This window comes from Petaurus breviceps, unplaced genomic scaffold, assembly GCF_028583685.1.
Source record: "Petaurus breviceps papuanus isolate PSGF00001 unplaced genomic scaffold, PetGlider_PUasm1.0 139, whole genome shotgun sequence".
Classification (NCBI taxonomy): domain Eukaryota; kingdom Metazoa; phylum Chordata; class Mammalia; order Diprotodontia; family Petauridae; genus Petaurus; species Petaurus breviceps.
Window position 1 is genome coordinate 3,010,041 of NW_027185697.1, and position 13,132 is coordinate 3,023,172.

General features: G+C 35.8%; 1 pseudogene; it reads left to right on the forward strand.

Annotated features, from left to right (window-relative positions):
- LOC138145565 (UPF0489 protein C5orf22 pseudogene) overlaps nucleotides 1–12,329 on the forward strand; it is a 54,095-nt pseudogene extending 41,766 nt beyond the window's left edge.
- Nucleotides 12,330–13,132: the final 803 nt, after the last annotated feature.

Genomic DNA, 13,132 nt, shown 5'->3' on the forward strand with positions numbered 1-13,132 from the left:
CTCTCTCTCTCTCTCTCTCTCTCTCTCTCTCTCTCTTTCTCTCTCTCCCCCTCTCTCTCTCTTTCTCTCTCTCCAAATTGTATACATTTATTTAATGAAATTGAGACAGGCATGACTTTAATTTAACATATGTGAGGCAGCTAACTAGCTCATTGGATAAAGCATTTGGCCTACAGTTAGAAGACCTAAGTTCAAAACTGTCCTCAGACACCGACTTGTAGTATGACCCTAGCTAAGGCATTTAATGCCTGTTTGCCTTAATCCATTGGAAAAGGAAAAGATAAAACCCTCAAGTATATTTGCAAAGAAAATGTCATGGAAATATTGGTGTGCTGTGATCCATGAGTTCATGAAGATTTGGACATGAATGACTGAATATTCACACACATACACTTAAAAGATTTGGGTATTGTAGTCTTGGTAACAGTTTCTGATAGTGTATGGGGCAGTCAGATAATTAGCACTGAAAATCAAGTAGTCTAATTAATAGATCGTTTGTTGAAGGATGAAGGCTCTCCTTCTATCCAAGGCTTTTTAGAACATAATTTGTTGAGAAAATCATAAAGTCTCATTATCAACATTAAAAATCCTAGCATGTCTTCATTGATTTATTGCTATAAACATCCCTCACGCACTATTATAGAGAACGCTTCTTACTTCGACTCTGCAGAGCCTATCTAAAAAAATGTCATTCACATCCAAATGATATCCATGTAAATAAAAAGAGGGCTACAGGAAGGAAGAATATATTCTCAGCCCCCATCATAGGTCAAAAGTTTTACAGATTTCATGCATATTTTCTTTCTTTTATAAATGGAGAAGATATTCCTTATTATAAACTAATAAGTTACCAATCTCAGTCCAGTTAATTATGTTAACAGCCTCCTCTTAAAAAACATCAGACACACAAAGACAGAAACTTAGGAATCAAGTTCATTATCTACTTTCTGCCCACAGAGCACTTCAGATAAGATCAAATGAACTCCTAAAACATATATTCAAAGAACAAAGGCAATAAAAGTATATAGTCACCTCAAATAACTTCGGTCTTCACCTATGTCCAAAATATTAGGTAAATCAGAAGGCTGTTTTTTTCCCCTTGCATCTAGGAAAAAATCTCAAGAAAGCAGAGGTTTCAGCTAGAAGGCTTTATTTTTCTTTTTTATTTGATTTTTCTGTAGATGAATTCTGTCATATAGGGAGAAATTTTCTCATTACACTCACTCTCCTGTTTCTTGCATACCTCTCCACTGTGCATACACACACACGCACATACACTCACATGTACCTACACAAATTAAAATAGCAGATATTTTAAAACTTCTAATTATTTCCTGGTTTAACTCCATTCTAGGTCACAGGACTTGAAAAGTCACAATTATTGGGTAATGTTCTGGCTAAGTTAAAAATTCTATCAAAAAACAATATGTATGAGATATCTTGATCAGACACAATGATTATATCTCCGTGCTAGAAAACAAATTTTGCATTATTACTTAATAAGTATTTTGTATACGGTTACACTAGAAGGCTGCCTTTCTCTGTGTGAAGTCTTAAATATGAAAAATTCATGTTGAATGTCAGGAAAGAACTTTTACAGAATCATGGAATCAGAAATAGCAAGAGCCTCAGTGGCCATTAAGTCAAATCAGTAGATTCAAGAGAATCCTATCTAGTTTATTCTGTAAAATGGTCATGGAGTCTTTTCTTGAGAATTTCTAATTTAGCTATGGGGTGGGGGGCAAGGTTCCTGAGAGATATTCAGGAATACCACTTTATGTTCTATTACCTCTGTTAGGAAGACTATTTTTTTCCCCCGAGATCAAGAACTTCTAATTATTGTTCCTGTTTCTGCCCTCTCTAGCCCCCAAATCCAAAATTAACAGTGCTTTTCCATAATAGCCTTTAACAAGTTTTTTTTTTTTCCCGTACTAAACATCCCTAGATTGTTCACATAATTCTTCGATGGAATGGAGTTGGAACCTTATTCCCTGACTGTCCTGCTCTTACACATTCCTACTTACCAATGACCTTCTTTAACTGTTGTTCAGAAGTGGGCATGATTTTCCAAATGTGCTTTAAACACCTAACCAGCCTCTGTGATGTTGCCTTAGTCAAAGGAGGCTAATGAATATATGTGAATAGATTTAATGATACTGAATTATTTACATTTTTATAGGACTGGAATAAGAGAAGATTAGGCTCTAATGCATAGTTTCATGAATTCTCTTCTCATGTTTTTGCCCCTTCCATCCTTTTCATGTTGTGTATACATATGTGCATGTGTATATGTGTACACAATTGCATTTTATTTTCAAAAGTGGGTATAAAATAAAGTGATCTAATTGGACTTAGTATTTAAAGGTCCTTGCATTTGTCCCTCTAACACTGAACAAGATAAATATATCAGTAATAGAGTGTCTTCAGATGAAAAAGGCAATATAGGGAGAGGGGAGCAAAGACATGCCAAAGTAATTCTTCTGTATAGCTTTGCTCAGGATGATATCAGGATAATAATTTCAATACAGATTGCTCTGAAGGGGATTGATACAAAGACAATGCAAAAGGTTCAAGGTACAAGCACAGACAAGACTTTAAAAGTGAATCCAAAAATAAAAGTGATATGGTTTGGATTCAATAAAACGGGGTAGGGGAGTTTCAGTCAAGTCATACTATTTATCTGTGTGCTGGCAAATAAGTCACTTAACATCATTTTTGTCTTTTCAGCCATTTGTCCGGGTGTTTTATGGACATCAGTGGAAAGCTAGAAACAATGGTAATGCTTTCTTTTTTTTTATTAAGTTGGCAGGGGAATCATATGATGATATTGCATACCTGATATTTTGGACATTTTCACAGTTTAGAATGATTGGTAAGGCCTAAAGGATTATATGGTGATTCATCAGTAAATCTTACAGAATGCTTCCCTCCTCTGAACTCTACATGAATTCATTTTCAAAGCTTCTCATTGGGCATTTTAAAATCTATGAACATGAACAGTGTAATATTCTGTATTTATGTCTGCCTTCCAAAATGGATTGCAAAGTCCTGGAGGGCAGAGTTGAAATCCCTAGAGACCCTCAAAGAGTCAACAAGTATTTCTTATGCGATGAGTGTACTTCAGATCATGTAGCAAGAGAGGTAGAAAGTGTTATGCATATAGTAGGGCTTCTATTAATGAACTAATGAATTTTCTTCGAGCAGACCTAACTGCAGATTAAGTCTGTTGTGAATTCATACAGGCATTCCGAAGAACAATGTGAAACTATACCCCAAAGTCATTAAACTCTGTATTCCTTTTTGACCTAGCAATATGTCTACTAGATTATACTCCCAAAGAAATCAAGAAAGAGGAAAAGAATAATTTCTTGATCTGTCTCCTTTTCATCACACCAATCTCATTTTGGACCTTGCTAGGTGTCCTGACTGATTACTGAAGAATATTAAATGACATGCCCACTTGACTCTTCACTATTCCAGGTCAACATTTAATCAAATCATATAATGTATATAAAGTCCATTTTCAACCTTAAATAAATTTGTGACATTAGTATTCAACATTCTATTTCACTGCTTTCCACCTTTGAAAATGGAAATAATAATAACTCATTTCTATAATGGCTTTGACCTTGAGCTTGACAAAGCTCTTTCTTTATAATAGCCCTGTGATATAGTGCCAATAAGTTATATACCTTTTCCAGAAAAAAAAAAAAAAACATATCCATAGCTAGAGGGCTTACTCTAAAATTATGCCCATGTAACTTTGTGCTAAGTGACATAGTAGACAAAAAAACAACATAGGTTGCTATTGAGTGCTGTGCCCTGGAGTCAGGAAGACTAGAGTCCAAGTTCAGCCTCAAACATTCACTACTTTTGTCACCCTCAGCAAGTCACTTAACCTCTACTCAGTTTCCCCAGTTGTAAAATGAGAAGAAGAATAAAGCTTACTTTCCAGGGTTACTGTGAGAACCAAATGAGATATTTGTAAAGTGCTTAGCACTTTATGTATCTGGCACATAGGGGGTACTTCATAATGATTTTTCTTTCCGTGAATTTCTCCCTGATGATACCTAAGTCAGTTTCTTCATTAGGAAATTAGCGGTTTAGACCCCATGATCTCTCAGGTAGGTATTTCCCAGGTTTTTATCAATGATTCTATATCCTAGTATGTAACAAACCTGCTCCTGGACCCCAGGTTTTTTAGTGCCAAATACATCATCTACAATGCCTTACAGAGTATTGACAAAATAACAATGTCACCATATTTATATAATAAATTTCAGTTTATCGTCTGGGTGGGGGGGTGCGCCATAATGAATCTATGAGGAGGAAGTGAAAGACTCAAATTTGTGGTAACATGATATGAGCTAAAGAGTACAAGGTATTAGGTAAAAGAACATTGGTTCAATTTCTGACTTGTCCTGAAAACCTGTGTGACTTTGGAGAATTCATTCAAGTCCTCTGGATTCTAGTTCCCTTGAATCTGTAAAAAAAAATAGTGATATACTATATTATTTGTAAGATGTCTTCTGTCTTCTAATGCTATGAGGAAAGAGAACCAGGAAAAAATACATACATATATAGATATAGTTTATAGCACCAAAAAGTGGGAAACAGATTAGATGCTACAGATATGAGAGAATCTACATTTAGGAATTGTGGATGAGAGCCACAATATAGAAATACAACCAACTTTTTTTAAGGTTTTAGAAAAGATTTAATGAGGAAGAGCATATGCTTTTAACATTGGAGATATAACCCAATAATATCCTTGAAGAGAGAGATAACTAACAGGGAACACCCAGTATTATGGATATAATCTGAAAGGAAGACCCTCTGCACCAGTACAGACAACTACTTATTGAATCTGTAATTGAAATTTGGCGGGTTAACCAGTTCCATCATTAGATCTTTTCAAATAGGTGTTACTTGGTAGTTTAGGAATTGGTTGTTATATGTATGCAAGGAAAATTAAAGAGAATCCAAAGACTAGGTTCAAACAGAGGTCAATGCATGTTTGAAAACAAGAGAAGAATCTTATTCAGCTTGTCTTTATTTAAATGAGCACCATGGGGGGGGGGGAATCATCTGCTACAGTTCACCCAATTGAACAGAGAACTCTTATTTCAGCCGCCTGCAATGGGATGGCATTATCCTAAGAATAACAGCTAAATAACTTTCAAAGAACAGTAGAAATCCAGAAAGTAGATTGCTGCCTCTCTTCCAGCATCCACATCCCTTTTGACACAGGGATCCATAGTGATATCCATACTTAAATTTTATCCTGAGACTTTTGTGACTATTCTTAAACAGTCAGAGGAGATGATAGGAAGAGGAAAAGAGGTATATAGTTGACCTAACACTCATCTGTTCTACCAGGCATGGATCTGAACCTTACAGACGGATCTATTATACATATTTCTAGAGCAATAATTCCTCAGTGCCATTTGATTCCATGTAAATGTTATAAATACTCCTTTGGAATTGTCAGTTAATGTACCATCACTATACATATGCGGGAAGAATTGTAGTCAATGCAATAGACTAAAAAGGGTAAGAGACTTTCCTATTTAAAGATAAAACCAGATAGTGGTGACACTGTGTCTAGAGACTTTTGCCATTTGCCTACACGATGGTTCCATTGCAAGTTTATTTTCCCAGTAATATACATCCTTTTGAAATTTGACCAGTTGCTAGGCATCACTACTTATAGACAGCTATTGGCATCTTCCCATAGAGGATTATTGACTCAACAACAAAAACAAAAAACAAAAACAAAAACATTTTAAAAAACAATTTTAGTAGGATTCAAATTGATACAAAATCCAAATTTACAAGGCTGAGAGATTCTTCCTCCTGCAGAAAGTTTTCCTCCTACAAACTTAAAATATAATCCTTTTGTTTCTCAATTTAACAATACCAGCAAGTTTATAATTGTAACTAAATGACAGTCATTGAACACCTAGTAAGTTTCTAAGTCATTTTACTATTTCACTAAAAGTTCCTGTAATGTTGTATTTTTAATAGTATTTTCCTATTTGCATGTCAAGACAATTTTAACATTCATTTTTACAAGATTTTGAGTTCCAAATCTTTCTCCCTCCATCACTTCCTCCCCTATCTTCTTGCTAAAAAGGTAGAAAATTTAATATGTGCCATTATGTAAAAAATATATTGCCATATTACTCACATTCATGGAAGAAGCAGATCAAAAAAAAAAACATGAAGAAGAATAAAGTAGAAAAAAAAAACTATGCTTTGATCAGTATCCAGAGTCTGTCAGTTCTTTATACAGATGTGGAGAGCATTTTCCTTCATGAGTCCTTTGTACTTTTCTTGAATCGTGAGAAAAGCTGAGTTATTCATAGATTTTCATCACACAATGTTGCTGATATTGATAGAGTTAATTTTTCTGGTTCTGCTCATTTCACTTTGTGTCAGTTTGTAAAACTCTTTTCAGGTTTTTCTGAAATCTTACCTGGTCATCATTGCTTATAACACAATAGTATTCCATTATATTAGTATGCCATAGCTTGTTTAGTCATTCCCAAAGTGATGGCCATAATCTCAGTTTCCAATATTTGCCGCCACAAAACGGTCTGATATATATGTATGTGTATATATATAAATATATATATATACATATATATATATATATATTTTTTTTTTACTCGTGTAGGTCTTTTTCCTTATATATGATCACTTTAGGATAGAGACCAAGTAGTGCTTTTGCTGGATCAAAGGACATGCACAGTTTGGTTGCCCTTTGGCCATAGCTCCAAATTGTCCTCCAGAATGTTGGGATCAGTTCACAAGTTGACAAGGAGTGCATTAGTATTCTGATAATCCCATACCTCTCCAACAGTGATCATTTTCTTGTTTTTGTCATATTAGCCAATTTTATAAGTGTGATGTGGTACCTCAGAGTTGTTTTAATTTGCATTTCTCTAATCAAAAGTGATTTGGGGAACTTTATCTGACTATAGTTAGTTTAAATATCTGAAAACGTTGATCGTTTATCAATTGGGGCATGACTTGCATTCTTATAAAGTAAGTTCTCTTATATTTGAGGAATGTGGCCTTTATCAGAGACACTTGATGTAAAGATTATTTACCAACTTTCTACATACCTTCTAATCTTAGTTGCACTGGTTTTGTTTATGCATAAGCTTTTAATTAAATTTAATAAAAACTATCTGTTTTACATTCTATAATGCTTTCTATCTCTTGTTTGGTCATGAACCTGTAACTCACAATTTCTTTAAGAATGCTGTTAAGATGGCAGAATGGAAGCAGGACTTCCCTGCTGTTCCGGCTTCCACTTTCCCCAATCCATGTAAAAAAGGGACTCTAAACAAACTTTGGAGCTGCAGAACCCACAAAATGACACAGAGAAGCTAACGTCCCACTGAGGACAGCCCGGCAGGAATCGGCCAGCACAGCGTTGTGGGAGCCAACCCCAGCCCCACACCGAGGTTTTAGCCCAGGATGGGCCTGACCAGCTGCTGGCCAGAGGGACTCCAGATCAGCAGCATCTATGGCCGTTTCCAGATTTATAAACACATAAATTCAAAGGACAAAGTGAGTGGTCAGTGAAGTCTGGACTTTGGGACCCAATAAGTGGGAGTGCATGGCTTTTGCCCCTGGGGCGAGAAGCCACTGAGACACTGGCACAGCCAGCCAGCACCACGTAGCAGCTTCTGCTCCTGGGCTGCAGAGTGTAGGGGGACCAAGCACCAGTCTGAGGGGTAATCGCTCTTGCTTTAACCTGCTTGGATCTGGATTGCAGTCTAGGGTGGAGGTCCTTGGGTGTGTGTTCAGATTGCCAGAGCATGTGGAGGCCTCAGAGAGGGCACCCAACTTATACCTCCAGCAGCTGAGAAAACCCCAGCGTTTGGAATGAAAGCTCCCCTGTCTGGTGGCAGAGTCCTACTGTGGCAAAAAGCCCAGGGGTCAAGTGACTGAGGGGCGACATGACCAGGCAAAGGAAACAAAGAAGAGAGAAGATTCCAACATTAGGTTCTTTTGGGGGGGACAAAAAGGAGCAAAGCATGGAACAGGAGGAAGACAGTGAAGTCAGAACTTCTGCACCAAAAGCTTCAAAGGAAAATGCTAGCTGGTTATAGGCCATAGAGGACCTAAAGAAGCAGATAAGACAAGTGGAGGCAAACATGGGAAGAGAAATAAGAGCAAAGCAGGAAAATTACAAATTGAGAGTCAACAGCCTGACTGAGGAAAATCATACTTCAAAAAATAGACTAACTCAAATGGCAAAAGAGGCTCAAAAAGACAATGAGGAGAAGAATGGCTTAAAAAGCCGAATTTGCCAGATGGAAATAGAATTTCAAAGGTCAATGAGGAGTATCATTGCTTCAGAATTATATTGGAGCAAATGGGAGCTAATGACTTTATGACAAATCAAGATGCTGTTAAACAGATCCAAAGAAATGAAAGAACAGAAGGCAATGTGAAATATCTCATGGGAAAAGCCACTGACCTGGAAAATAGATCCAGGAGAGATAATTTAAAAATTATTGGACTACCTGTTTTATTTATGGTTTTGTTATGTTGATTTTTATTCACTTAATACCACAGTCTGTTATTAAGGTCAGCCAAGACTATGACCTAGAACCCACCACCTAGAATATCACGCTTTGAGGTAAGGACCTGCCTTGTTTTTGTCCTCTCACATCTATGGTAAGTGCTCATCAAGGTGTCTTCCACAGTGTAGTCTCTTAAAGATTTGAAATTAAATACTTGGGGTATAACAAATTGGGATGTATACTAAAGTTCCCCCATTCTCAGAAGCAATGTGGCTTCTTTTTAAGCCTCATCCCCTCCCCCAGATGAATGGTTGTTATTTTTTCTAGTAGTTTATATCCATTATGTTATTTGAGTCAAACCATAACCCTACAAGGCAGTTAAAATTTTCTCCTGTCTTTTGCAAATCAGGAAATAGAGGATCAGATTGCTAAATGGTTTACCCATGACCACATAGCTAGTAATTTTCAAGGGTAGGATTTAATCCCTAGTCTTTGATGATAACTTCAACACCAAACCATACATAAGAATCCCTGTGTCTACAAATTGACTTGAGAAACCACATATTAATATTATCAACATTGTTTTGTTCTTATTTGATGTTTAATTGTTTCAGTCATGTCTGACTCTCCATGACCCTATTTGGGTTTTTCTTGGCAAATATACCAGAGTGGCTTGTTATTTTCTTCTCCAGAAAATTTTACAGAAAAGGAAACTATGACAAACATCATTAAGTGACTTGTCCAGGGTCACATATCTAGTAAGAATCTGAGATCAAATTTGAACTCAGGAAAATGAGTCTTCCTGACTTCTGTCCCAGTGCTATATCCACTGCTCCACCTAACTGCCTATTTTTTTTTTTGCTTTTTGGAAGGCAATTGGGGTTAAGTTCTATTCACTGCATCACCTAGCCACGCCAAATTTTTATTTATTTTATTCAATATTTCTCAATTATATTTTAATCTGTTTTAGGTAACAATGAGAGTGGGGAGCATGCTTGATACCTCAGCTTTATATCACACTCTTTTCTCAATATATAGTATAAAAAATATCATCTTGAATTTACAGAGGAGGAAACAAATTCCCAGAAAACTGAAGGGGCTTATTAAAGGTTACTTAGGTAGTAAATGGCACATCTAGGACTCCAACCCAGAAGTCCTTATTTCAAGGCCAATGTTCTTTTGACTATACCAAGCCGCCACTCAGCTAAAACTCCAAGTTTTCTTTTAAAAACTGCTGACTAGGATACTTAGAATTACTACTGTTCTGACTTTTCTAACTGTAAATCCTTCAGACTTGGCTATCTTTCAAACCTAAACTGCTCAAATTATTCATGCTTGCAATTTTGCTCTCAAAGCTACATTTTTTTTAAATGTGTTGCAGAGAAAGGTATCAGAAGAATGACAAATTATAAAAAAATACTTTGCCAATGCAAGGTATTATCATTATCCTTTGGTTTCATTTGTCCATTAGAATAGGTGGTGTATTATCATTGGAATTGGATTCATATCCTAACTCATAGTGCCATTACCTCTGTTAGAAGCTTGAAGCCTAGCAAGGCATAGCAATATTGTAATTTTCTATTGACACCTCATTACCTTTTAACCACTTGAAGAAGGAAACCTAATGACAGTTATATCCAGAACAAGAGATTTCTTGGAAAAAAAGGGTAAGTTAGGCCACGGGGCTTACCTGACGATGTAACTTTCTGATGTTAGCAGGGTTGAAATGTGGTGGGTCTCAAATGATCTGTCCTTTAAAAGGAATTGTAAATCCTTTGATTCTCCTACTTGTAGGATATGCTGAAATGCAGGAGGTACAATTTGGTGTCCAACCATGAATGAAATGAGAAAGCAATCAGGATGCTATCAAGAAAAAAAAACATCACGTGGGACTCAGATAAACCAGAAATGCAGGGAAGGGTGCATCCTGATAATAAAATTCTGATAATAAAATATTTTTGCTGATATTGCTAAGCAGTTTTCTTACTCCACCTTTATTCTATACTCTTTTTGGACTTCTATATCCTTGTGAAGAATCCTTTCAATGGCCCAGTATACATAGTAAAGCGATACGTGAATGAGAGTGGAAAAAAAATATTGAGAATTTACTATGTCCAAGGCAATGAATTAAGTGCTAGAGATTCAAACATGAATGGGGAAAAAAGCAGTTCCTGCCCTCAAGGAGCCTATAATCTAATACGGGATGTCAATACACAAGGCAAATGGCTTCTAGGGAGAGGTGTTTTGGTCTGGGAAAGCACAAAGATTACGCATCAGTGAAAATGTAATATTTTGACATGCTCTTTTCAGGGATGATTGTTTTACTTCCATTAATTTTCCCCAAGTAAGAGGTACAAAACAGAGGTTCTAGGCATAGGCTTTCTCAAAGGCTCATTTGTTGGCCTTGGCAGAAACAAAAAGATCTTGATTTAAGTGTTGCCTCTGACACTTTTGTTTGAGTGACTATTGGGTAAGCCATTGTTTTTTTTCTATCCAAACATTAGGCAAATCTTTATGACTATAAGTTGCAGAGAAAATACTTACCTAGTTAGCCAGGGAAAGTTTCCTCACCATTGGGTTCCCTATAATAATCAAATCTGTGTTCTGGTTCTTTTCCCTATTCCACTCTGTTCTAGGCATTACATTATGTGCTGTAGATACAAAGGTGGGCATAAGCAAGTCCCTCCCCAAAAGGACCCTGTTCCAAATGATGATCCATACAAGACCCTCATTACTGCATCATTTTAATTCTTCTACCTCTGGTGCTTGAAGGAAAGAGGAGAAGATTTTGGGATCTTTTCAATATCCAGGGTAGGGTTTAGATGTTCTGGGTCCTATCATTTTCTTGCTGTAGCTCCTTTTTCACTTCTTCCTAGGGAGTGTTGACAAACCTGAGGTTTCGTTTCAGAACTCTAGAGGCCTTTGAGTTCTGGAACACAGACAAAACTGAACCAATCCTCTAGTGAGTGACCTCGAACTCAGATTTTCAAAAGATTTTACCTCAAAATATCCCTGGGGGATCGCCAAGCAGCCTTGCTTTGTATATACCAAGTTATTGGTTCAAAACATCATCAGTAACAGAACCTTTGTTCATTTTGATTGGCATCCAGATTTCCTTATTCCTTTGAATATGACAGCAAATACTGTGTTTTAGAAAGAAACTCTCTTTAGGGAACTGAGTACTGGGAATTTGATAATGCCTGCAATTTATGCAGGTCATTTTTCTCACATATTATGGTTCAATTCATCATGATCTCAGCCAATCAAACAGGGAAAAACATTGTCTTTAGTGTCCAAAGGCATTTTTACTGCAATTATCAGGGTTACAAATACAGATCATTACTTGTTAAGTGATGATCATTATGTCTTTTAAAATAAACTAGAGGACCCAAAATCTTTAGAATTTGTTTTAATTCTGATAAATACTTCTCAAATTGTCAGCAGTCAAGAAGAAAATTAAATAGTGCTTTCTAATAAGAGACTGAATCGAGTTATAGAACATTCACAGATAATTATATTGATGAACTAATCACCTCCAGAAGGACTTTGTCTAAACCCAAAAGCAGAAGGTGTAGAAAAGGATATGGTAAAACAGTGTGATCACCAAACCAGCAAAGCAACAGAAAATTAAGCTCTTCAGAAACTCAGGACTGCCCAACTAAAGGCAATGCTATAGAACTTCTCCAAATTCTAAATGAAAGAGATGCCTTTGTTGTAGATATAGACTTAGAATTTTTTTTTTTCAGTGAAGATAATTTCTTGCTATACAGAACAACAGAAAGTTAAGGAATATCAACACTAAACATATGTATACGTGTGTGCGTGTGTGTGTATATTTACCCAATGGTACAGCATCCAAATTCTTTAAAAGTTTAAATGAATTACATGAAAAAATAGACACTAAACTATATTAATGAGAGACCTCAACTTTTCCTCTCAGAATTAGATAAATCTAGTCATAAAATAAACAAGAAAGAAGTCAATGGAAAATAAAATCTTAGAATAGTTTGATATGCTAGAACACTAGAGAAAATTGAATGGGACTATATAGGATTACACCTTTTTCTCAGCTGTACATTTCACCTTAACAGAAATTGACCATGTATTAGGGCATAAAATCTCAGAACCAAAAGCAGAAAATCATAAGTATTAAACCTATCCTTTTCATACCTTAATGACATTCAAAATTGCATTTAGTAAAGGGCTTTGTAAGCATAGGTTAAAAGTTAAGTAGAAACTAAAAAAAAAATCTAAAGAATGAATTGGTCAAAGAACAAATTACAGAAACAATTGATAATTTCATTAAAGACAATTAAAGCAACAAGACAACCTACCAAAATTTGTGGGATGCAACCAAATCAGTACTTAAGGGAAAATTTATATCTCTTAATGTGCACATTAATAAAATAGAGAAAGGACAGATAAATGAATTAGGCATGCAACAAAAAAATAAGAAAAAGAACAAATTGCAAATCCCCAATTAAACACCAAAATGAAAATTCTGAAAATCAAAGGACAAATTAGTAGAATTGATAGTAAGAAAACTATTGAACTTAAAAAGGAAAATAGGAATTGGTTTTATTGGGGAA